General features: G+C 38.7%; 1 long non-coding RNA gene across 1 annotated transcript in view; it reads right to left on the reverse strand.

The window, feature by feature from the left end:
* Positions 1 to 1,143: 1,143 nt before the first annotated feature.
* Positions 1,144 to 25,161, reverse strand: part of LOC132403546 (uncharacterized) — a 31,627-nt gene continuing 7,609 nt past the window's right edge. Inside the window, exons 2-3 of the long non-coding RNA XR_009515290.1 lie at positions 17,934 to 18,020; positions 1,144 to 1,267 (exon numbers count right to left, since the gene is read on the reverse strand). This is a non-coding gene — a long non-coding RNA (uncharacterized LOC132403546). The remainder of the gene's footprint in view (positions 1,268 to 17,933; positions 18,021 to 25,161) is intronic.

The raw sequence follows: 25,161 nt of genomic DNA on the forward strand, positions 1-25,161 counted from the left end.
TAAAAGCTTGATCTGTCAATGAAGGTTTAAAAAAAAAATTACATAAAATAGGGCTGTCCAAAGCAAAGTTTTTCAGATTAAAGAATTTGCGAAATTGAAACCAAATTCGTAGTGTATGTTTAACAACAGGGTTAGATATCTGTTTATTGAATTTGGCTAAATCAATAGGAAGAAAAGAACCAAGAACGGAAAATATAGAATATCCCTTAACCTCACTACATTCCAAATTTACCCACTGTGGGCACACAGATGAATCCAAATCTAGTTTCCAGTACATTAGGTTACGAATATTATTCGCCCAATAATAAAATCTAAAGTTAGGTAAAGCTAGACCACCATCTTTTTTAGACTTTTGTAATTGCCTTTTGCTTAACCTAGGATTTTTATTTTGCCAAACAAATGAGGAAATCTTTGAATCAATATTATCAAAAAAAGATTTAGGAATAAAAATTGGTAAAGCTTGGAATAAATATAAAAATTTCGGTAAAATCATCATTTTAATAGCATTAATCCGACCAACTAATGATAAAAATAAGGGAGACCATCTAGTAGTAAGTTGCTGAATTTGATGAAGCATAGGTAAAAAATTCAGTCCAAATAAATCTTTATATTTCTTGGTGATTTTTATACCTAAATAGATAAAGTTATCAGTAACAACTTTAAATGGCATCCTATCACTCAATAAAGTTTGCGCGTTTAAAGGGAATAACTCACTCTTATCTAAGTTTAACTTATAACCAGAAAAACTACCAAATTGAGCCAACAAGGATAAAATAGCAGGAATAGACCTACTAGGATTAGAAATATATAACAACAAATCATCAGCATAAAGCGATAATTTGTATAACTTCTCATTACGGATAATACCAAAAATATTAGGAGACTCACGAATAGCAATAGCTAAAGGTTCTAATGCAATATTAAATAATAAAGGACTTAAAGGACAACCTTGTCTCGTACCACGAGATAATTGAAAAAAAGAGGATCTATAATTATTTGTAAGAACAGAAGCAACAGGTTTATAATATATTAATTTAATCCATGATATAAAATTAGGACTAAAATTAAAGTTTCTCAATGCATTAAATAAATATGTCCATTCAACTCTATCAAAGGCTTTTTCAGCATCTAATGAGATAACAAGGGCTATGTTCACCATCTTCTGCAGCTTCTTCTGGTCTTGGACAGGACAACTTCCATACCATGAAAAGTGTAGGAGGCCAGGAATTTCAAGGAGGATTTCAAAGCATGGCAATGTTGAAAGGAACTAGAGGGAGAACAAGGAAAGATTTGCATAATTGCATTTAAAGTTCACACTTCAAGATCAATTTAGATGTTGAGATTATGCAAGTGTCTTCATGCAGTAAAGCTGTTGAGGACTGAATGGATAGCTATGGTTTGTTTAAAATGTAAAAATGTGAAAACAAAACTGCTATTACATTAGTATTTTTACACCAAGAGAAATAAAGAAAATACCAAGTTTGGAGAGGGAGCAGAATGTCATCGATGGTTCACATTTTTCTTTCATCAAAATGAATATGTAAATAAGGGTAGACTTAGTACTGTACAGGGGAGATTTAATTTTATTTTATTCCATTCTACCCAAAAAAAAACTTTCAAGATCAGGGTTATACAGCTGAGACCATAAATATGGTTTGAAACTTCATTGCATGCCTGTAATTTACTACAACTAATGGGAAATTAAGTATTTTCCCATTTTTAAATAGTTTCATTTATTTCAGCAGTCAAAGTATAGTCAGTCTTAGGGAAATCATTTTAGCTAGGGAAATAGTGAGGAAAAGATGCAAATTACTTAACTCTTAAAGGTAGTGATAATATTTGGTCTTCCAATGGTAGAGGGTTCCTAAGATTATCAAAGCCAGGCTTTGGGAGAGTAGTTGGGATAAACTCCCATTACCTATTAAAAGCTCCCAATGATGTGGATCTCATATAGCCTCTGACAACCAAGTCCAGCTCTTGGTCTTTACATGAGGCTTTGCTGCTAAGTCCGGCGGAACTACTTCTACTGACAGGAGAATGACAAAGGCTTCTTAGAACCAGTCGCTTCAGGTAGATGGGTCTCATTAGCCATGGTGGGTCAGCTCAACTCGGAGAAGAAGAACTGTGATCTCAAAGTCCCCCTGCCTTGTGGCTATACCCACTCATCAGGAAGGCTTTGGGAATAAGCACTGAGGAAAAGCCCTGGAGCTGAATTCCCTAAGACAGTCCTACATTGAGTTCAACGCTGACTGGCAACTCTTGCGACAGACACCGTTAATGCCAAACAGCTGTGTGGAGACGGGGAGCCTGCTGCATGGGCAACAGCTTGCTCTCCATATTGTACTACTCTGGCTTGCATATCACATACAGTAGATAGCTAGGGTGAAACATTCATGGTTGACCTCAAGCAACAGTGGACTCACTACAGCAGAGAAAAATATTCAGAATAAATTGTATATTTGCAAATGTAAAATACTAAAGAAATTAAAAGTCATAGTTTTGACGGAGATGAAGTCCTCAGCATAAAATGAATAGGCTTCTGTAGTGAAATGCTCAGAGGGAACAGATCTGCTCTCTAAGAGTACTTAAATATTGAAGAATGTTTAAAAAGTACCATCTTAACACGCTTCTACTATTACAGTTACATTTTTGTCACTTTCCTAAATTCTATAACAAGCTTATTTACATCTGCAGCAGTTTCCATAATATCTGGAATTGGAAAATTCCAACTTTTGCAACTCCTGCAAAGGTAAAAGTCTTTTTGTGCGAAATAGACCTTTGCACCAGAAGCTGTCTACATTTGCATTTCACCTCTATTTAAATTGATACCTATGCAAATCAGTTTGCTTCAGCTGCTGGTATTTGTTTCCAGATTTACCATCAGAAGACATTGAAGACATTGAAAATGTGTCCTTATACAAGTAATAGGCAAATTTCTGATGTACAAAACTAGGCTTCCCTCTGTCCTCTTCTCTTCACCTTCCCAACGTATCACCTCCCTCTGGTGCCCTTCCTCCTTCCCTTTCTCTCCTCTCCTATCAGATTCCTTCTTCAGCCCTTTGCCTTTTCCACCTATCACCTCTCAGCTTCTCATTCACCCCCTACCCCACCTACCTTTCTCCTCACATGCTTCATCTATCACCTTCTATACTCCTTTCCCTCCCCCCACCTTCTTATTCAGGCTTCTTTGCTCCTTTCTTTTCAGTCCTGAGCGAGGGTCTCATCTCATCTCCTTATTCTTTTCCATCTCAGTTCTTCCAGCATTTTCTGTGCAAAGCTAGTTCCTCCATTCGGTTCTGTTAATGTTCACAATGTTCGTACAGCCTGATTTTCTTTATATTTTTCCCCAACTATGTCTTCCAATATAATTTATCACTCACTTTGATAATTTGCATTACCTTTGAAACAAATAGTTCTACAGATTTTCTCTGCAGAGTGAAAAATAGTGTTTAGGATTTGAACCCTGGCATGGTAAAGTTGTGGCTGCTTCTCTTGTTTTATAATAAGCTACGTACCAATACTGTTTTTGTTAGCTTATTTTCTCAGTCTCATCTTTTCTTCCCTGCACTCAGATCCCTCAGCAATCTCATCCCTATTTATCTCTGCAGCTGCCAGGACCTTTGACCTCTTATTCAATGCCTGGTTCACTTACTTCATCATTCCTGACCGTACACCAAGCTAAGTTCTCATAAATCTTAACCCATTCCCAACTCAAAATTCTTCCTGAAAAGCCTTCTTCAGCATGATTATATTTTAGGCTTCTTAAGTGCTTCACAGAAAGCCCAGAGGAAATCTGATGTCAGAGAGAGGAAATGCCTAGAGAATAGGGTACCCAAATCTTCTGGGGCTGGTGAAGCTTTCTAGCAAGTCTTGGCCTATTAAGAAAGTTAAATGAGAGCCTGCTCTCACTCTTATATTTCAGAATCAAAATCATGTTTAATATCTCCAGGATACATGGTAAAATTTGTTATTTTGCGGTAGCAGTACATTTGCAATACATAATGATAAAAACTGAGAATTGCATTTAAGAAGTATATATATAGTGCGGTACTGTTCATGGACTTAATGTCCTTTGAGAAATCTGATGGCAGAGGGGAAGAAGCTGTTCCTGAATATTAAGTGTGTGCCTTCAGGCTCCTGTGCCTCCTCCCTGATGGTAACAATGAAAACAGCGCATGTCCTGGGTGATGGGGGTCCTTAATGATGGATACCACCTGTTTGGTGCATCACTCCTTGAAGATGTCCTGGGTGCTGGACAGGCAAGTACTCACAATGGAGCTGACTGAGTTCACAACTTTCTGCAGCTTATTCCAATCCAGTGCAGTGCCCCCTCGCCCCATACCAGATGGTGATGCAGCCAGTTAGAATGCTCTCCACAGTACATCTGTAGAAAGTTGTGAGTGTCTCTGGTGACATAACAAATCCCTCAGACTCCTAATGAAATATAGCCACGGTCGTGCCTTCTTTGCAACTGTATTGATATGTTGAGCCTCGGGTAGATCCTCAGAGATGTTGACATTAGGATTCTCTCCTGAGCCTGAATCTCCATATGTTTTTTTTTGTGTCAGAAACTTAACTGCGTTAATGGACTACATTGTTTACATACTTCTGAAACCTACCAAAGTCTCCTGCCATCTAGCTTAAGATCAAGGCAAACGTTCATGCTTATGACCATGGAACTGGGAATTAATCATAGTTTAACATTGGGAGGTATTGTGATACTGAAGTTATTGCTAATTAAATTTAAATTAAATAATCCCTAAATTTCTGCCTGCTTACCGCACTAGCACCATGCATGAAGGCAATCCCCCGCACACTAATCAATGTAGTACTGAAAAGATGTAGAATAGTTCTGCACCAAATGTAATACAGGGGAAATTTTCACAGCTTAACAAGTGAGGAATGAGTCACATGACTACCAGGTATTATAGAACAGAAAATTCAGTCCTCAAATGAGAACTTAATCAGGAAGTCCTACACTGTTAGAGCAGTGATTAACTTGATTGAGAATAAGTTGCTAGTAAAAAAACATAAACACTTTTGATGCACGCCCCCCAACGCAAATGTAAGCAATTAACTTTTTCAGGCTGTTATCAGCACAATTACTTTCAAAAGTTCGGAATAAGTTTCATGTTGCCATGAAAAAAGAACCAAGACAAATTTATCCTTTAATTATCAATGACTTAAGACATAGGTTGTGTAAAGAGGGTAATATATGATTGACACTGGTTGAAAAACACATCTGGTTCCCTGATGTTCTTCGGAAGGAAATCTGCCATCCTTCTCCTCTTACTAGTACCATCAGAGAGGAAGTACAGGAGCCTGAAGACACACACTCAGTGTTTTAGGAACAACATCTTCCCCTCCACCTTCAGATTTTTGAATGATCCATGAACACTTACTTCACTATTCTGCTCCCTTTTGGCACTACATTTTTTAAAAATATTTCTTATTCTAATTTATAGCAATTTTAATGTAATATACTCTGCTACTGCTGCAAAAACAGCAAATTTCACAACATATGTCTGCAGTGATAAACTTGATTCTGATTCTTACCTGGATTGGCTCCCATGTGACTTCAATTCAGTGATGCAGTTAACTCTTAACTTTTTTCCTCAGACCGGAGCAATGAGAGTTTTTCAGTAATTGATGGCATTGGACGTGGTGTCCATATCATTTGAAGAAAAAAACTTAACTGAAAGTGTCTCTGGAATTGTTTGGTGTAATAAATCTAAGGCAGGGGTTAGAAACTGAAAATAATTCCCACAACTGTCAATGAAGAGACAAAATTAGCATCCACGCAGTACTGCAAATAAGCCATAACTATCACTGAACATTCCAGCCATTCACTACAATTGAAATGTTTTGAGGGAACTTCTGCAAGATTCAGCTTTTCCTTCCTTTTTCAGTGCTTTCCCTCTTTGGTTCCATTCCTGATGAAGTGTCTTGGCCCAAAATGTCCACTCAGTTTCGCATGCTGCCTAACCTGCTGAGTTCCTCCAGCATGTTGTGTGTGCTGCTCTGGATTTCCAGCATCTCTTGTGTTCAGCCTTTCCTCTCTCTTTTGCCAAATATCCGATCAGATTTCTGCACTGGAAGATGGATGCCAATGTACCCATTTTGCATCCGACCTCTTGTATTGCGACTGTCATCAGTGAGATGAAAATTAAATTGAATTATAGAACTGCAGATGCTGGCTAGTATGACACTCACCACTAAATACTTCACTGTTGTCAGAAGAAAACAGAGAATAGAATCTGGTCAAGATGGCGCCAGTGTGCGATGCTCCCTTGGTCAACGTCTTCCAGATAGCTCAGGAAAATGTCTTTTTTACTTCTCTTGCAGATGTTTTTCACCTTACATGTCTTTCTGGGGCAGTTAGAACCTGTGATTTACAGTTTGGAGATCGTTTGAGTGGCCCAACGCTTTGCTGTCTCCAAGTAGATTCTGGGAAACAAGCACGCACTTGGAAAGCCTCGATTTGAAGAAACTTTGAGGTGGGGCATCAGCCAATGTTTGACTCCATTGTTCTGGCTAAAGCATCCGTTAATCACCAATTAAAGCGCTGAAGAAGATTGAGACATCAAGGCGAATGTGGATCGTGAAGGAGAGTTCTGTGCAAGTGAACTAGCACTATGTGGCTCACTGTGGCAGGTGGCAGCCCTCTCTGCCTCATGTGGTGTCCCCCTCTTTCGATGAATGCTAGTGATGGTATCGTGGTTCTGTGTTTACAGATTGGACTGTAGCAGTTATGCACTGTGGACTTTTGCAGACTGATGGGTTTTCCTGTTCTGTGTTTTTTTTTGGGGGGGGGGGGTCAGTGTTGCTGTTTCGTGTTGTGCAGGGGGAGGGAGGGCTTGGGGGGGGGTTGATGATCAGAATGTTGTTCTTTTTTGTGCAGGGGTGTGGGTATGATGTTTCTTGTTCTTTCTTTACTTTGTGGCTATCTGGAGAAAACAAAATTCAGAGTTGCATATGATTCGATAATAAGCAAAGCATTGAACCTTTGACCCTTTGAATAAAAGGAAGAAAATATTAATTTAGTATATTATCCCAAAGATCTCATTGTAAATGTTAATTGAATGGATATTGAAATATGTTATTTACATTTCTGAGTCATATTAAAACTAATGTCAGTCACGCTTTTACTTATCATGTGCTAGTGAAATAATCTTCAAAATTAAACATGTGGTATAGATTTATGATATTGCCTATAACAAAAAACTTCCAATGAAGAGCTATTTCCAGCGCTTATCCTCATATTATTCAGTAGCATATAAATATCGTACTATCTATATTGCTTACTTAATCAATTCTGATGTGGCATGCTGTATGTATACAGAATACATTGAGTTACCTAATTTATAGATTGCTTTCCATTGAGAAACCATTAAAAAACTTCCTCGACAGTTATAAACATGAGAATTGTGCAGAAATTATTGTTAGTTCTGAGCAGTTTATTCTGTGGATAATATAAAGAAGAGATTTATATTGATCTTGAGACCAGTGTTACCTCTGATTGGGTTTCAGATGGATGAAAATTAGTGAGTGCAATGCGGTCAGTGACCACGGGCTTATAATCTAGGGCATTTCAATTTAGCTCTGATTTAACAGTGTATTGCTTAGATGCACTCACTTCCCACCCACTGAGACGGTCCCACAACCAATGATCTCACTTTAAGGACTCTTTATCTCATTAGCTCGTGTTTTCATTATTTTTTTGCTGTTTATTTATATTTGTCTTTGCACAGATTGTTGTATTCTGCACTCTGGTTGATCTTTCATTGATCGTGTTATCGCTACAATTCTCTACATTTGCTGAGTATTCCCGCAGGAAAACAAATCTCAGGGTTGTATATGGTGACATATTGGTACATTTGAGCATTGATTTGAAGTTTGAACTTTGAATGTATAAGGAGATTGACCAGAAATGTAGCTGTTAAGAATCCATGAAATGGTCCTTTTATGCTTACTGGGCTACAGTTAGCTGATGAAGAACTTTCTGACTGGATGCATTGTAACCTGCTATAGAGCTTCCAAGGCACGGGATTACAAGAGGTTGCAGGGGGCAATAGACTCGGCCAGCTCTATCACAGGAACAACTATCCACACCATTGAGGAGATCTTCAAGAAACGGTTTCTCAAGAAGGCGGCATTATTCAGTAACGACCCTCATCGTCTGGGAGATACCCTCTTCTCATTACTAGCATTGGGAAGGAGGTTCAGGGGCCTGGAGATTTGCACTCAATAATTTAAGAACAGCTTTTTCCCCTCAACCATCAAATTTCTGAACAGACCATGAACACTACCTTATTATTAACTTCCTTTGCACTTTTTTTTAAATCATTTATAGATATCAATGTCTTTGCACTGTACTGTTGCCACAAAACAAAGGAAAAAATCATGTCACATGTCAGTAATAATAAGTCTGTTTCTAATCTGATTCTGAGAAGGGGAAAAAGGCGATTTAAGGCGGGGAGACCATAGCTTTCTTATTGAATCTCCATAGGAGATGGTCTCCTTTGAGCTCCTCAAATGAACACTTCAATTTAAATTTTATCTTTGCTTTGTAAACATTTTCAGTCTGACTCAACCTTCAAGTTATCTTAAGCCAGAGTTGTAATATATAACCCATGCAATAGTTTATGGTTTTGTTGCATTGTTTCAAGGCATTTCAGCAAACATTTTTAGAAGACAGTTCCACAGGGAATGGGAACATCAAAAGACAACTGACACAATTGTGTTAAGAGATAACTTCTCTGAATGAAAATGAATCATGCTGATAAACTAATATGGCAGACCACTATTTAAATATTGCATGTAAAAAAATGCCCCTATTTGAATAAAATTTGGTGGCTTCTACATGCCTGTTTAGGTAGTTATTTCTTTCACCCTCAAAACACTGGTCTTGGAAATAGTGGGGGAGTTGAATACCAAGTGAGTAAGAATGTTGTAGTTTTAAATATGCACCTGCTGATTTTCAGCTGTGCATTTATACCATCTATACATTTGCCATCAATACAACCATTGTTGGTAGAATCTCAGGTGGTGACAAGAAGGTGTACAGGAGTGAGATATGTCAACTACTGGAGTGATGCCACAGCAACAACCTGGCACTCAACGTCAGTAAGATGAAAGAGCTGATTGTGGACTTCAGGAAGGGTAAGACAAAGAAACACATACCAATCATAGAGGAATCAGAAGTGGAGAGAGTGAGCAGTTTCAAGTTCCTGAGTGTCAAGATCTCTGAGGATCTAACCTGGTCCCAACATATTGATGCAGTTATAAAGAAGGCAAGACAGCGGCTATACTTCATTAGGAGTTTTAGAACAAATATGATGGCAGTATATAGCATTAATGGTAAGACTCTTGGCAGTGTGGAAGATCAGAGGATCTTGGAATCTGAGTCCATAGGACGCTCAAAGCTGTTGTGCAGGTTGACTCTGTGGTTAAGAAGACATACAGTGCATTGGCCTGCGTCAACCATGGGATTGAGTTTAAGAGCCGAAGGGTGATGTTACAGCTATATAGGACCTTGGTTAGACCCCACTTGGAGTACTGCGCTCAATTCTGGTCGCCTCATTGCAGGAAGGATATGGAAACTTTAGAAAGGGTGCAGAGGAGATCTACAAGGATGATGCCTGGATTGGGGAGTATGCCTTATGAGAATAGGTTGAGTGAACTCAGCCTTTTCTCCCTGGAGCAGCGGAGGATGACAGATGACCTGACACAGGTGTATAAGATGATGAGAAGCATTGATCGTGTGGATAGTCAGAGGCTTTTCTCCAGGGCTGAAACGGCAAACATGAGAGGGCATAGTTTTAAGGTGCTTGGAAGTAGGTGTAGAGGAGATGTCAGGGGTAAGATTTTATGCAGAGAGTGGTGAGTGCATGGAATGGGCTGTTGGCAACGATGGTGGAGGTGGATACGATAGGGTCTTTTAAGAGACTCCTGGATAGGTACATGGAGCTTAGAAAAATAGAGGGCTATGGGTAGCCCTAGGTAATTTCTAAAGTAAGTACATGTTCGGCACAGCATTGTGGGCTGAAGGGCCTGTATTGTGCAGTAGGTTTTCTATGTTTCTATGTACTGCGGAGAGCATTCTGACAGGTTGCAGCACTGTCTGGTGGGGTGGGGGGAAGGCTACTGCACATGACCAAAAGAAAATGCAGAGGGTTGTAAATCTAGTCGTCTCCATCTTGGGCACTTACCTACAAAGTACCCAGGACATCTTCGGGGAGTGGTGTCTCAAAAAGGCAGCATCCATTAATAAGGACCTCCAGCACCCAGGTCATGCCCTTTTCTCACTGTTCTCATCAGGTAGGAAGTACAGAAGCCTGAAGGCACAAACTCAGTGATTCAGGAACAGCTTCTTCCCCACTACCATCCGATTCCTAAATGGACATTGAATTCTTGGACTCTACTTCACTTTTTTTTAATATACTGTTTTTTACACATTTTTAATCTATTCAATATACATATACTGTAATGTATACTATAACTTATTTATTTATTATTATGATTATTTTTATTTAATTTATTTTTCTCCCTTTATTATGTATTATATTGAACTGCTGCTGCTAAGTTAACATGCCAATGATAATAAATCTGATTCTGAATATATCTCAATCTGGTCCTTAAGTGAAAATTCAGTCAATGAACTAAATTACTGCACTGCTTTCTTACATATGGTTGCCAGGAGGATAATCCTGATGAAATGGAGCATTTTGCATTTTAATAACAATATTGACTTCAATTAGGCCCAAAACACAGACCCTACAGGGACTATGTCAAATAAACAGACAGGAGGAGATTTGGTAAATGATTCTCTATGAAGTGAGTAGAACTTTATCATGTCCACCAGTCAAAATTGTGTACGTTTAATGAGGCTTTAAAGAGACTTAAAAGAAAAAATGTTTTGCAAATAAGAATTCATTTTTCAGAAGACACATCAAGGCAATATAAATAGTTTCATAACACTGTATATCTCTGCAATATTTATATGCAATGTCACTGTTACAGAAAGGATTGTGTCAGTTCAACAGCTTCTTTCACTCCACCAGCCAGATAAAAAACATCAACTTTTTTGTAGTATCTCAAATCCTTTTAAACAGGCCGCGGATAATCATCTAATATTCAGACAGCAATTTTGTCTCCAGCATCAGAAACAGTTGACTGTTAACTTCAACAATTAAAGCAACTTCTCATTGAAATATTTAAACAGTTTGAAAATTAAACATTTTATATACTTACAGAGATTTGAAGAACATTCGTTCTGTATAAAGGGCTGAGGGTATTACATTCATTGTTCAGACCAACCTAAGCCTACAAAATCCTTAAATCAATCTCAAAGATATCATTCAAGTCAAATAGAATCAAATACAATTCATATCCAATTACAAAGACTACCTTTTTTTATATCATTGTGATGAATTTCCTTCTATATTTCCTTTCTGTGTAAAACAGGCACTGTACTCTAAACAAAAAGTTTACTTAAACTGCTTTGAGTCAATGCAACAGAATGATATGCTATTGTTTGCGTTAAACATACTTTTGCTGTTTCTGCTCCATCCAGTTTATAGGACAGTTAATCCCAAAAAAGTTTTGTTTAGTGGTCATGATACATACAGTGAGGTTTTCGAGGTAAAACAATACTATAGATGTTAAATTGAAGTGACCACTCTAATGGAGTCAAATATGATCTTTTATTGAGCAGTGGTAAATAAGACTAGGATAAAATAATTGATGTATGATAATCTCTATTTATCCCCATAGTTGTTGTTTAGAAACATAGAAACATAGAAAATAGGTGCAGGTGTAGGCCATTCGGCCCCTTGAGCCCGCACCACCATTCAGTATGATCATGGCTGATCATCCAACTCAGAACCCTGTACCTGCTTTCTCTCCATACCCCCTGATCCCTTTAGCCACAAGGGCCATATCTAACTTACGTTAGACAACATCCACTGCCTTGCCGAATCAACTTTCCTGGTAACTTCTTTGAAAATTTCTATAAGATTGGTTAAACATGACTTACCACGCACAAAGCTATGTTCACTATCCCTAATCAGTCCCTGTCTATCCAAATCCCCATATATCTCATCCTTAGACTATCATACTTTCCCACTACTGGTGTCAGGCTCACTAGTCTATAATTTCCTGGCTTATTCTTAAAGCCTTTTTTAAACAATGGGACAACATTAGCTATCCTGCAATCCTGCTGCACCTTACTCATAGTTAAAGAGTTCTAAATATCTCTGCTAGGGCCGCTGCAATTTCTGTACTAGCCTTTCTCAGGGCCTGAGGGAACATCTTGTCAGGCACTAAGGATCTATCCACACTAATTTGCCTCAAGTGTTTACTTTGAGATTTTTTTTCCCAAGGTTGTATCATCTCTGCATCCGTTCAAGACTGAATGATTTTGGTTATGTTTGATCGCAGCCAAATCTGAGCGTAGTTTTTGGGTTGCTTGAACACTTCTTCATTCTCGAATTTGACCTATGCTACTTTGGTATTTAAACGTGTCTTACACTGCATAACTGTTCACATGAACATTTTCCTAGTGAAGCGATACTACCCATTCAGGATTATATGTTCATTCACAAGCTCATTCTTTGATGCTTCCTTCTTCCTTTGGCACTCAGAGCCATGTCACTTGGAAACATGTATCCTAATAAACTTGTATGATATTCGCAGGGGAGGCGGAGTTACGTTGGTGCTCAATGGCGCTTTGAGTTCATCTACAAAAACAGTTAGTTTCTATCTCTGATGTGTCTCTTTTTCCTTTTCAGGGTGGATGGGGTTCTGATGAAGACCCTGACCTGGAGTTATACTCAGACTGCAGTTCTTTGTGGTGGCGGGACCCGCTCCTGGGGGCTCACTACCGGCCGTCTTTCAAAATCCCAAGGATGTGGCCTAGAAGATGAACATGCCCTTGGGGTTCTGAGGTTTTGCGGCACTGTTTGACGGGCTGATTCTAAGCCAGTGCAGCCAACAGAAGTGTGGCGGGAGAGAATGGAACATCGGGAACAGCGCACAGGCTGTCGAAGGCTCTGTACTTGGAGAATAGTGCTCTCTGTCTCTATCTCTCTCTGTTTTGGTGGGGCAGATTTTGTTGCCGGCTCTGTGGGCAGAGAACTTGGAAAAAAAGTGGCGGGACAGACTTTTAACACGATAAATCAGCAAGTTGTTTTGTTATGTCCCCCCTTTCACTGTGAAAGAGGACACCTCTCTTTCCCTTTAATAGAGGGAGTGGTTGAACAGCCTGTGGTTGTCAAATTGTTGGGTGAACAATTAGTTTTTAGGACCTAGTTCTTTCCCAGCGTATATGATGAATAAACTCTTCTTGGATTGCCAGTCGGGTACAAGTATCTGTCTGGAAGCCTGAAAAGAGTTTATTCGATTAGTTTTTGTTGTACTGCAGTTCAAGCTATTTATTGGGGCTTTGCTAGTACTTGCTAGGTAGGTGGAGCTGCTTTTTTGAGGAAGTACTTGCAGGAGGGGGAGGGTTGTTACTTTGCTGCTGCTTGTACGTGGGATGGGGATGAATGGGGGGGCTATGGAATTCTAACATTTTAACTGTCGCTCATTTTTTGGGGCACTCTTCTGTTTTCTTGGCCATCTGCGAAGAACAGAAGTTACAGGATGTATATTGCAGACATTTTTCTGATATTAAATGGAACTATTGAACTAATATGATTACATATGCGGGCAAATCTTGGAGGAGGTTCTAGATGAAGTATGTCCAATCTTCTCAAGGCTTTGACAAGAGAACATCCATCTCCAACAACATGACGGTTTATACTCAAAATGCTGGAGAGATAATAGACAATAGACATTAGGTGCAGAAGTAGACCATTCGGCCCCTCGAGTCTGCACCGCCATTCTGAGATCATGGCTGATCATTCACTATCAATACCCAGTCCCTGCCTTGTCCCCATATCCCTTGATTCCCCTATCCATCAGATATCTATCTAGCTCCTTCTTGAAAGCATCCAGAGAATTGGCCTCCACCGTCTTCCGAGGCAGTGCATTCCACACCTCCACAACTCTCTGGGAGAAGAAGTTCTTCCTCAACTCTGTTTTAAATAACTGACCTCTTATTCTCAATCCATGCCCTCTGGTACTGGACTCTCCCAACATCTGGAACATATTTCCTGCCTCAATCCTATCAAATCCTTTAATTATCTTATACAACAAGCTAAGCAGCAAACAGAAGGGAATAAAGAGATTACCCTTTTATAGGGCGAGACCTTTCATCAGGCCTGGTGATCCTTCATCAAGACTGAAGTAAACTTGATAAAGGGTCTTGTCCTGAAACTTAGACACTTTATTCCTTTCCACAGATGCTGCCTAGCCTGCTGTGTCCCTTCCAGGTCTGTGTGTTACTCTAGATTTCAACATCTTCAGAATCTCTTGTGTATATGATGGTTCTCTGCTTCTACAAAGGTGAGTAAGACCTGCAACAGAATGAGTTTTGAACTTCCTTGCCTCACGATCTGTGCTGTTTCCCTTCAGGCTTGTGAGCTTGTTACTTCACCTCATTAAACAAGTTCACACATGGGTTTCTGCCAGAGACGTCGCCATAACCTTTCCATCATCACTCACTCCGTCCCGGACCTGCCAGCTGATGTACCATGCCTTACTTACATCAACTCCACTTCTAATCCTTCATCCTTGGGTGGGTTGATGGATTGAAAAATCACTATACATAATTGGTGTTTTTATAGTGGTGTTACCTAGGTCCTTTTTTGCAGCGCATAATATGTCTACAAGAATTTGAGAATTATGCATCATTGTATAACAGATCCTCACACATGACCAAATATCCAGAGCAATCTGAAACCAGAAACAATGAGGTGAAAAAAGATAGATCAAAAGGTAAAATAAAAGTAATGGGAATAAAGCATCCCACACGATGTAGTTCCTGAAATTTTGTTTTACTAATCTTCCATTCTTTCTTTGGAAAATTGAATGTTCACTGCATGATTATGCCTCCCATGTACAAAACCATCTTTCTTCTGGTTTGCAGGGGAGACTGTTTGATCTGGCAGGAGGGTTTATGGTTCCCATAACTCATGGATGCCTCTATCCAAAAAATATATTCTATCTTCATAACTTTCAATCCAGAATTTGGAGCAATAGTAATATTAATTGGAGCAATAAGAGTAATATTCTTCCCATTGTTCTTTACAAAAGGCATTAGTGTTTGCATGATCACACATGGTAAGTGTGTGGTAGGGTGGCAATTCCGGAAACCAGCTCCACACTTCCCTTCACAATCAACCCAGGAGAAAGGATGCCCTCATCAGGAGCAGAAGCACTGTCACGGCATTAGCAAATTGCCCAGGGAAGAAGTAAAGCTGCAAATTCTTATATAAGGAAATTAATTGGGACATGCTAGATGCAATTAGTCACAAACAAATGAGATGAGTAAATCATGCAGAGAGAATGGAATTCAAAAGAAAGTGGGTAATTTACGGTAAGAAATGGTCCTGTTCAGAAAGTACATCATTTAGAACTTCATTTTAAGTATCGGGTTATCTTAAGGAGCCTTACATTTAAATACTTAGTAATAATTGACAATTTAAGTTTTGTAGGAAGTGTATTAATTTTTAAGCATCAATTTATAATGAACAATAAAGCTATTAGTGACTCTTTATCATGAATAGATGGATGTACTCTAGTTGGTTACTTGCAGCTGATGTCCTGATGCTCTAGTGGTTAGTGTAACTGAATGCTGTTTTGTACTCTGTCTGGTGATATTAGATTGTTATTAATATATGTTGTTGCCCCAAGGCTGCATAAACTCAACAAAAGGGATTTATTGATTATGGGGACAGAATAAAATAATATAGGTATGAAAGATAACAGAGGAACAAACTGGGAGTGAAAATTTAAATCTATTCTCAACACCAGTGGTACATAAGTATACATGGGCACATATGGGTAAGCTTCAGATAGAAGTAATGAAATATAGAGCATGTTGTCAGGAACAAAGACATAAATTTAAAGAAAATATGTTTATAAATATAGAATCCAAGGATTATGGAACTGTTACAGCAGAGAAAGAGGCCAGTTGGCCCATCAAGTTTTTGTCAGCTCCTAGAACATTCTGCTTTGTCTCATTCCTCCACTCACTGCCCTTACATTGTTTCAGATCTTTCTTGAAAGCTCTGATTGATTCTGTTTCCACCAGTGTATTGAGAATGAATTCCAGATCATTTCTATTTTCTGCTTATAAGTGTTTCTCCTGCGCCCATCTTGCTTCTCATGGCCAAAATCTTGAAATTGTTCTTCCTGTTCCTAGAACCACTTGCTGATGAAAACAGCTTCTTTCAGTTTGTCCTGTGAAAGCCAATCAAGGTCTGTACATCTCTATAAAATCTCCTCTCAACTTTCTTAGCTCCTTCATGCAAGATAAATTTCAAAGTTTTAGCTGCAGATAAAATACTATAATATTATGAACCCAAAAAAACGATACCTGCACAAATAATAATTACAAGTCCAGCTTCCCAAATGCTTTAGTCCTAACACATGGTTTAATTGCATGACTTCTCACATTACTTAATTCACATTTTTCACATTGTCTCCTCTTAATAGGCAGTGATTATGAATTTGCTGATTATTTAGAATAATTATATTGTTTTATTCTGGTATTTATTCACTGTTATGTCATGGCAGAAGCAATGATACCCAGACAGACCTCATGACTTACATATAGTGAGTTATCAGATGATCTTCCCAGATGTAGAACAGAGTCAAAAAGAGATTCACAATGCTAATTGCAAGGATGAAAAGGCTGTCTTATCATGGGACAACCTTAGGTATCATAATAACAAAAGTTGTATCTGTATCATTTACCATTTTGTAAAATAAGGATTGATCATACTGAAACCAAAATTCTTAAGGGTTGCTGTGGAGATGTTTTCACAAGTGGGAAAGTGTCAAATGAGGGGACATAGATTAGCCGAGAGACTTATGGAGGCTGGGTTAATGGGGGCTTTAAAAAAATGTAGATAAATTAGTGAAAAATGGGAGAATCTAGGCCAATGGGGAACAGGAGCAAAAGGGGACAAGACACCATGAACATATTGAGTAGTATCAGATGGCCTACTCTTGCTTCTTTGTTCTTGTTCATATGTCTTGTGTTGTAAAACTCAGAATGAAACAAGATTGTATGATCATGAAGGTTGGGGACTGGTATGAATTGAATTGACTTTATTTCTTACATCTTTCACATACATGAGGAGTAAAGATCTTTAGGTTACATTTCCATCTAAATGTGCCATGTGTAATCACAGTAATTTATAATAATTTGTAATAAACAGAACAGTCAATGTAATACAGGATACACTCACATCAACGTGAGTTCATCAGTCTGGCCTGGTGGAAGGAGCTGTCCCGGAGCCTGTTGGTACTGGATTTTATGCTGCGGTATCATTTCTCAGATGGCAGCAGCTGGAATGGATTGCGGCTGGGATGACTTGGGTCTCCAGTGATCCTACAGGCCCTTTTTACACACCTGTCCTTGTCAATGTCCTGACTCATGGGAAGTTCACAACTACAGATGTGCTGGGCTGTCTGCACCACTCTCCACAGAGTCCTGCGATTAAGGCATGTACAGTTCCCATGCCAGGCAGTGATGCAGCCAGTCAGGATGCTCTCAATTGTGCCCCTGTAGAAAGTCATGCATATACAGGGAGTAAAGGAGGGGTCACAGTACACAGCCCTGAGGGGCTCCTGTATTGAGAGTCAGAGGGTTGGAGGTCGGAGGTGAGGGAGCCCACTCTTACAACTAGTTGGCGAACTGACAGGAAGTCGAGGATCCAGCTGCCCAAGGCATTCAAAGAGGAATGAATTTTAATATCCAAAATGCAACAGGGATTAGATGAGATATTAACACTTTTCATTTTCTTTGTTTACGCTCTTACCCTGATCACTTCCATTGTCTGATACTGCTTCATTCTGAGTTCTGGCAATTCCATTCCTTCTTCAGGCTGCATGAGACCTGCCCACTTCTGATATAACAGAGATAGGAAAAAAGGTTGTATAACTTACTGTACATGAAAGGAACACAGTGTGTAAAATCTAATCCCAGCAACCATAAATTGAACCTATGGGTTTAATCTAATCTTCTGAATTTCTTACAGCTTCTGGAAACCTGGCAAATAAATTAAGGTAAGAGTAGCTTCAGGGAGAAGGTAATGTATTTTCCACAATGCTTGTGAACCAGGAGAAAATGGCGTACACCTCCTGAGACACCAGGATTACCTTCCTGATTGGATTAGACCTTGGAATCAGAATCCCCCAACATCAAGGGCCAGACTACCCTACAGTATGCTTTGCAGAGATTTAACACACCACAATTTGTTAGCTTGACTGAAAGATACCAGGTTTGTATTTACTATTTCTTTCTTATCAGCAGAACTCTACAAAATAACACAGAAGGAGGCTATATGGCACATTGACTTTTGCAAAGTCTCATTACTCACATTGACTTTTGGAAAGTCTCAATTCTCTTTCCTATTAGTCCCCATATTTCTCCTTTCTATAGCAATACTCATTTAAGGTTTCCTTCAGCATTAACATCACAATTGTATTTTATTTTCCAAAATCATTGGAGTTGATAACAAACTATTACTCTCTTTTAACATATAAAGCTTGTAATGGTAGTATTTGCATGATTTAACTCACCACATGTTACATGAATGGGAAATGGACAAACTAACTGTAATTTTTCACACCCAAACATCACGAGCCAGATTTTCTACTTGTTTTGCATGCTGTTATTTCAGACATTTTCCTTGTGTTCCTCAATGATGGAGAACTGATTGACACTGATTAACATAGTCCATTTACTTCGCTTATTACTAACAGTAAGTCTGACCATTTAATCACAAGGGATAATTCTATTACGGTTGAACATGCCAGAAATCCGACTCTTGACTGTAAACACTTCTGAATGGTAGCAGCTCCAGTGGAGATGGGAAAACTCAAGTGGGCAATGCCTGTTTATATCAGGCTGCATTCAGTATGTTCACAATCCTTGGAATGTATTTGGATTCAGTAGGAGTCAGAGACACGAGAAGAGGTAGGACAGAGTCAGCTATATTTACAAGAGCAGAACGATTGGTCATAATGTCAGAAAACAATGCAAGAATAAGCAAAACAACCACAGGGAGGGTGCTATTCAATTGCCAAGTGAAGGACTGATGGAAGACAAAAAATGTTAGCGGGGTAACTGAGTGAACACAGTGTGTTACATTTTATTCCAATGCAGAATTAATGCTTATTTCTGTTTTGAAAAGGTGTCAATTATCAGAGTTAGTCAGAGATTTCCCAGGGCCATTTACCTAATTTTAGTCATGTTCTTTAAGAAGCCTTTCCTAGTCTCCGAATTACTTAGATCTCCCTGCATTGGGCTAAGACACCCTTCTGTCAAGACTATGTGGTCGCTGGTGAGCAATGGCTATCCCTTGTTAAAAGAGTCCATGCACCATTATTTTCCCTTTTTAGGACTGGAACGGAAGAGGGAATGCCCAAGAAGAAGATAATAAATCTTCCAGACAGACATACTGGAGGATATGCTAAGTGTGGTATGATAAAGCAATGTTTATTTTGAGTGGACTGGAATAAAACAAAGCAAGGATGTAATGCTAGGCCTTTATAAGGCATTGGTCAGTGTGCATTTGGCGTATTGAGAGCAGAAAGAAAGAATGCGCTAGCATTAAAAAAGGGTCAGAGGACGCTCATGACAATGGTACTGGGAATAAAAGCATTATTAATGTATGAGGAGTGCTTAATGACTCTGAGCCTGTACTCACTGGAGTCTAGAAGAATGAGTGGGGGGAGGATCTAATTGAAACTTACTAAATATTGACAGACCTAGAAAGAAGTCTAGGTCTCTCTAGGCCTTAATCTAGAGCTAGAGAGGAAAGGATTTTCCAATAGTTGGAGAGTCTAGGACCAGAGGGCACAGCCTAGCAGGACATCTCTATAGAACAGAGATGAGGAAAAGTTTCTTTAGTCAGTGTGGTGAATCTATGGAATTCATTGCAACGGACAGCTGTGAAGGCCGTGCCAATGGTTATATTTAAAGCGGAGATTGATATGTCCTTGATCAGTAAGGGTGTCAAAGGTTGCAGGGGGAAGGCAAGAGAATGGGTTGAGAGGGAAAATAAATCAGCCGTGAGAGAGCAGACTCAAAGGGCCGAATTGCCTAATAATGCCCCTATGCCTTATGGTCTTATGGGCAACCTTCGATTGTTGCTTCAAACAAAATCATTGACATTTCAGATTGTACCTAAACTTGTCCAATAGATTTCCTCTTGATAGAATAGATCTCTTCTGCAACTTGTCAATAGCATTGTTTTTATGATGAGTATTTAGGTGAACAAACAAAAGTTTGTGCACCCTGATCCAAGCAGCTCCTCCAGTAACAGTCCTTATTGGCAAGCTCAAGCTGCTACTGATTCAGAAAGTTTCTCAATGCATTGGAGATAGGTGCCAATAAATGGCGAAATTGTTTTCTCATCACTGGCAGTAATCGTTTATGGCTGTGTGAAAGTTCTAACACAGCATGTGAATGTTCCTAGCACTTCTCAAAAGTTATTTTCGGTCATTTTAACTGCAATTCCAGCTTGTCATGATTGGGTGCAAAAGTCCTAAATATTTACCTCTCCCTCCTTTTTCCTTGCTGGCTGCTCCAACACAGGTCAGTTTGCTGTGAAGCACGTTTCAATTGCATGAGGTTTTGCAGAGGTGAGATGAATACATTTATACTATTTTATTCATTATGATGAAATGAACTATAATACTATAGATGCCGCATTGTTCCTGTTCTTTACAACAATTTGATTATCACTTTTTCAGTTTGGCTGGACCGTGTAATCACGCAAATCAAAAGTTTTGGAAATATGACTCCCGCTAATTACCTGAAGTGGCCATGTAAATTTGGTTTCAAATCAGATGTAAAGGTAGTTTTTGTTAAGATTCAGATGAAACTTCTAAGTTGAAAACAAAAAGTACTGCAGATTGCTTTACAAATCAATTTTCCCTTCTTTGTAAGTGTGACCAAACAGGTGAATGGTATTACTAAACAGCTTTTATTTCATTTTCATACCTGCTTTGCATCTTTGCAAACCACCAGAAAAAAAGTGTGTAAATAAATCAATTGCAATGTATCTTGATAAGAAACGTTATATCTTTGGAAATGAATTAACAGTCAATGTTTCGGGCCGAGAACCTTTTTTAATTCTTCTGTTTATCTTATGTCCCCGTTGAAGAGCAATCAAGTAAAAATGTGCAAGGTTTTGCTTGACAGAAATGGGTAAGAATAAATATTAAAATGGAATTTATTGAGACATTATATCTTTGTCAAGTGCCATGATGTTGGGGTAACTGACAAAGACAGGCAAGATAGTAAACCATGAGGAACGTACAAGAAGGCATGCAAAGGTGTGGCAAATAGAGCTTATTGTGAAAGGTATGAATGTCCATTTTTTAAATTTAGATTCAGATTTATTTATCAGATGTATATCAAAACATGCAGTGAAATGTGGCATTTGCATTAGCAACCAGCACATCCTAGTGCTGTGCTGTGGGCAGCCTGCAACTACCTCCACACATTCCAACACCAACATAGAAACGTTTCAAAGATCTAAGTACATTTTATGAACAAACTGTGTAGGCAGTATACATCCCTGAGACAGCCACAAAACAAAGGCTCACAGTGGAACCCGTTCAAAGAAAACATCAACCACACAATGCACAAAAAAAAAGGAGCAAGTCGTGCAGAAGGCAAAAAATTAGTGAAAAATACAGAATATAAAACATCAAGCCTACAGAATCACTGAAACAGTCTAGCAATGTTCTAGCATGCCCACTGAGTTCAGCAGAATAACACAGAACACAACAAGCAACAACAGCAAAACTCTCTTGTTTCTGTCAGCAAAACAAGCCCCTCTCCCACTAGTGATACAACTGGTGATTACCTCACCCATTAACCCACTACTTTGCTATTTCCTGTAAGAGTCACCTTATGCACAGATCTCCTGTATCTAGTGTCAATTTATTGTACATGCAATCAGTCTATGTATATAAGGTAATATATATTTAAATTTGTTGTGTTTTATTCTGGTTATTGTGGCTTTTTTTATGCTGCATCTTACATGTAACAAGCATTTTGTTTTCCCTTATACTGGTGTATTGATGAATGACGATAGACAACTTTGAATCTTGAATCTTAAATCTTGAGTACAAAAAAAACCAGAATGCATTGAAACTAGTCATAATGTGAGGGAGCACCAGTGGAGAGAGAAGCAGAGTTAATATTTTCTGGTCACTACTGTTTTATACTTTTTGGTTGCAACAGGGAGTATTCCTGACACACATATGACCTAAATGACCTTGTTTGGTAGCAGGTGTGTTTTGTCTGAAACAAACTCTGAATCAAGCTCTAACCTCACCTTCACTCTGCAGAGTTTTAATATCTATTTGCACTACTTGTGGAAAGGGTATTTTTTTTTCAATCCATTCATTGGAAATTTCTTTCTGCAGCTTATGTTGTCATCTGCAATGCTTTCAATATTGGAGCAGTATCAGCCATAGTTTGCCTGTTCTGTCTCAGGCTTCACCATATGTACTTCCTTCTGTTATCCATCCAACAATCCTTGCCTGTCTTCTGACAATTCCAGAGCTTTGCATGTCTGCCTACACTTTTACACGGTTCATCCTGCCTTACATTAATGTTCCCTCAGGCTGGACATCCGGATTCCACAAATAATCTTATCTTATCTTTGATGAGCGCGTCTATCAAATCTGCAAAACTATCATTCTCCGTTAACAATTAAATGTCCACTAAAGAAGTATCCAAGTATTAAGAAAGGGTCTAAGTATATAACTTGCTCCTGGTTGTGAATGAAGAACCAATTACAGTTTTCTTGGCAGGCTGCAATGTGTTTGCAATACTTCTAATGCATTCTCCAGATATTATTTTAAACTTTATTCATTGTACGGCATAATTCCCACCCTGTGTAACCAATGAGACACATTTAACTTTAGCCTGATTTATTTGCCTGCCAATAGAGAGTGCATGCTTCATTCTTTAGACCAAATATTTGCCAGGATGTACATACTGATGTTTCATTGTGTGCCATGTCATTTCCCTGGATGTACGTGGAATTGTTCAGCTGAGTCACACTAATTACTGTCCCTTAATGCACATCCCCATTTTATATCATTTGCAATCTCATCTGCATTCAGTATTTAGTTTCAAGCATAGAATCAAAATACTATGGTTGTGTCAATCTGCATTTGTGACACCATGACTCAAAATCTCCTCTGATCATCTAAGATATTGGGGGATATCTAGAAATGTTTTAAAAAACACATCCAAACTAGCTTTTCCTACTTCACATTTCCCCTCAGAGATAGCTGCTTCGAGCTTCCACACTGAAACAATCTAGCTGCAAAGCAAAGAGTAGTTGGTCACATTGGTCAATTCTTACTATCAATAAGCATTATAGGGAAATATGGTGGAAGGACTGGTTGCTTAGGGTCTAGAGTGGCATTTCAATGCAGTGGCCTGCTTCCACTAGGTAGCACTGAGCTTCCAACAAAAGAGCAGTCAAAGGCCATGAAACCTCTAAAGTCCATTTCACTATTAATAACTAATCTGTGGTTTGACCGTATTTCCATATCTTTCCTCGTTAGTCTTCATCACCTTTAACAAAAATATCTTCATCCCAGCCTTGAAGCTGTTATTTGATTCAGAATCCATAATATTTTCGGGCAGGAAGCTCTATATATTCCACTGCCGTTCTTTGCTTTAACATCTGTACCATGCTTTTCTATCAACATCAGTGCACTCCACAGCTGCCTGCTTAAAACGTTCACCAATTTAGGTATCTAAGAAGTATGAGATCAGCATTTATTACAACAGGGTCATGATTGACCAACCACTAATGGAGACTTCATACCTACCATGAAGTGTGTTGCTATCTTAGCTTAGGTCCATTAAATTCCACAAAAGCTATTAACCTCATATTTGCAAAAGAAAGAAAAATATACCTCTGTGTTTAAAGGTCTATTAAAATCAGCTCAGTTTTTCCACAAAGTGCACGTTGCAGAAATGGGAGTGAATAGGTTAAATGCAGTCAGTGCCATTTAAGTGCAGTGTTTATTTTCCTTCTTTTCATTTCCTCTTTATGTAAAACCGTCATGACATGTAGCACTGGTATCTCGGATGTGGCTTTGGAAAGGAGACTCTGATTACAGTCATTCAAGGACCCTAGAGTGGTGTCAGTAAAGTTCATTACTTCGGAAAGAATGTTCCCAGTAGAGAGAATAGTGTAACATTCCTCCCAAGAGTATAGCAGAAACAGCTAATATTAAGCAGCTTTGGATAAATCTTAGTAATTTAATTATCCTGCCTCTGGCACTTCATTAGCATAGACCTCCTGTTTACCCACACCCTGAGGAAAGAGCCCTCATCTCATTTCAAGGTTCCACTGAATATAATGAAGTTCTCCTTTGCCTCGATAACATCGAGTAGTATTGTATGTTTTAGATTTCATATAAAAACATAAAATACAGTCTAATCCTGTTCAAAATTCCTTGAAGCAATTATAAGTTCAGCTTCAGATATCTTGCCGTAAACTTCATGTCAGTTTGAGTATAATGCAAAAAAGCATAATTAATTTTCTGACAGCAGATTTCTTGCCATGATACTGTGTGACTAAATTATGTATTTTATAGACTTGTTTTGGATTAAGAATATTTACAAGAAAGCTAAACAGCTGACTGTAAAGGGTTGTATAATCAACATGTATTTGTTGTTTTTACCCTGACTGTGAGCTGATGCCTCAAAAAGGAAGTCAGCGTTGATGAATGAGCATTACTGTTATCGCATCCTGGCTACCTATTTGCCATCAGAATGAAAGTGAGATGTAGCATGAGCTTGAATGGGTGCATGGTTTCACATCTCAACCACTTGTGCATTTCTGGTTTTATTCTACCTCCTCTTTAAGCTTGGGAATGCCATCTCTAAATCTTTCTTATTCCACCCTTCTTTAAGTAACTCGTTAAAATCCTATCTCATTCCCCATGCTTTTGATTATCTGCCCTTGCATGTGACTCAGAATAAAGCATGATGTGAAG

This window comes from Hypanus sabinus, chromosome 13, assembly GCF_030144855.1.
Source record: "Hypanus sabinus isolate sHypSab1 chromosome 13, sHypSab1.hap1, whole genome shotgun sequence".
Classification (NCBI taxonomy): domain Eukaryota; kingdom Metazoa; phylum Chordata; class Chondrichthyes; order Myliobatiformes; family Dasyatidae; genus Hypanus; species Hypanus sabinus.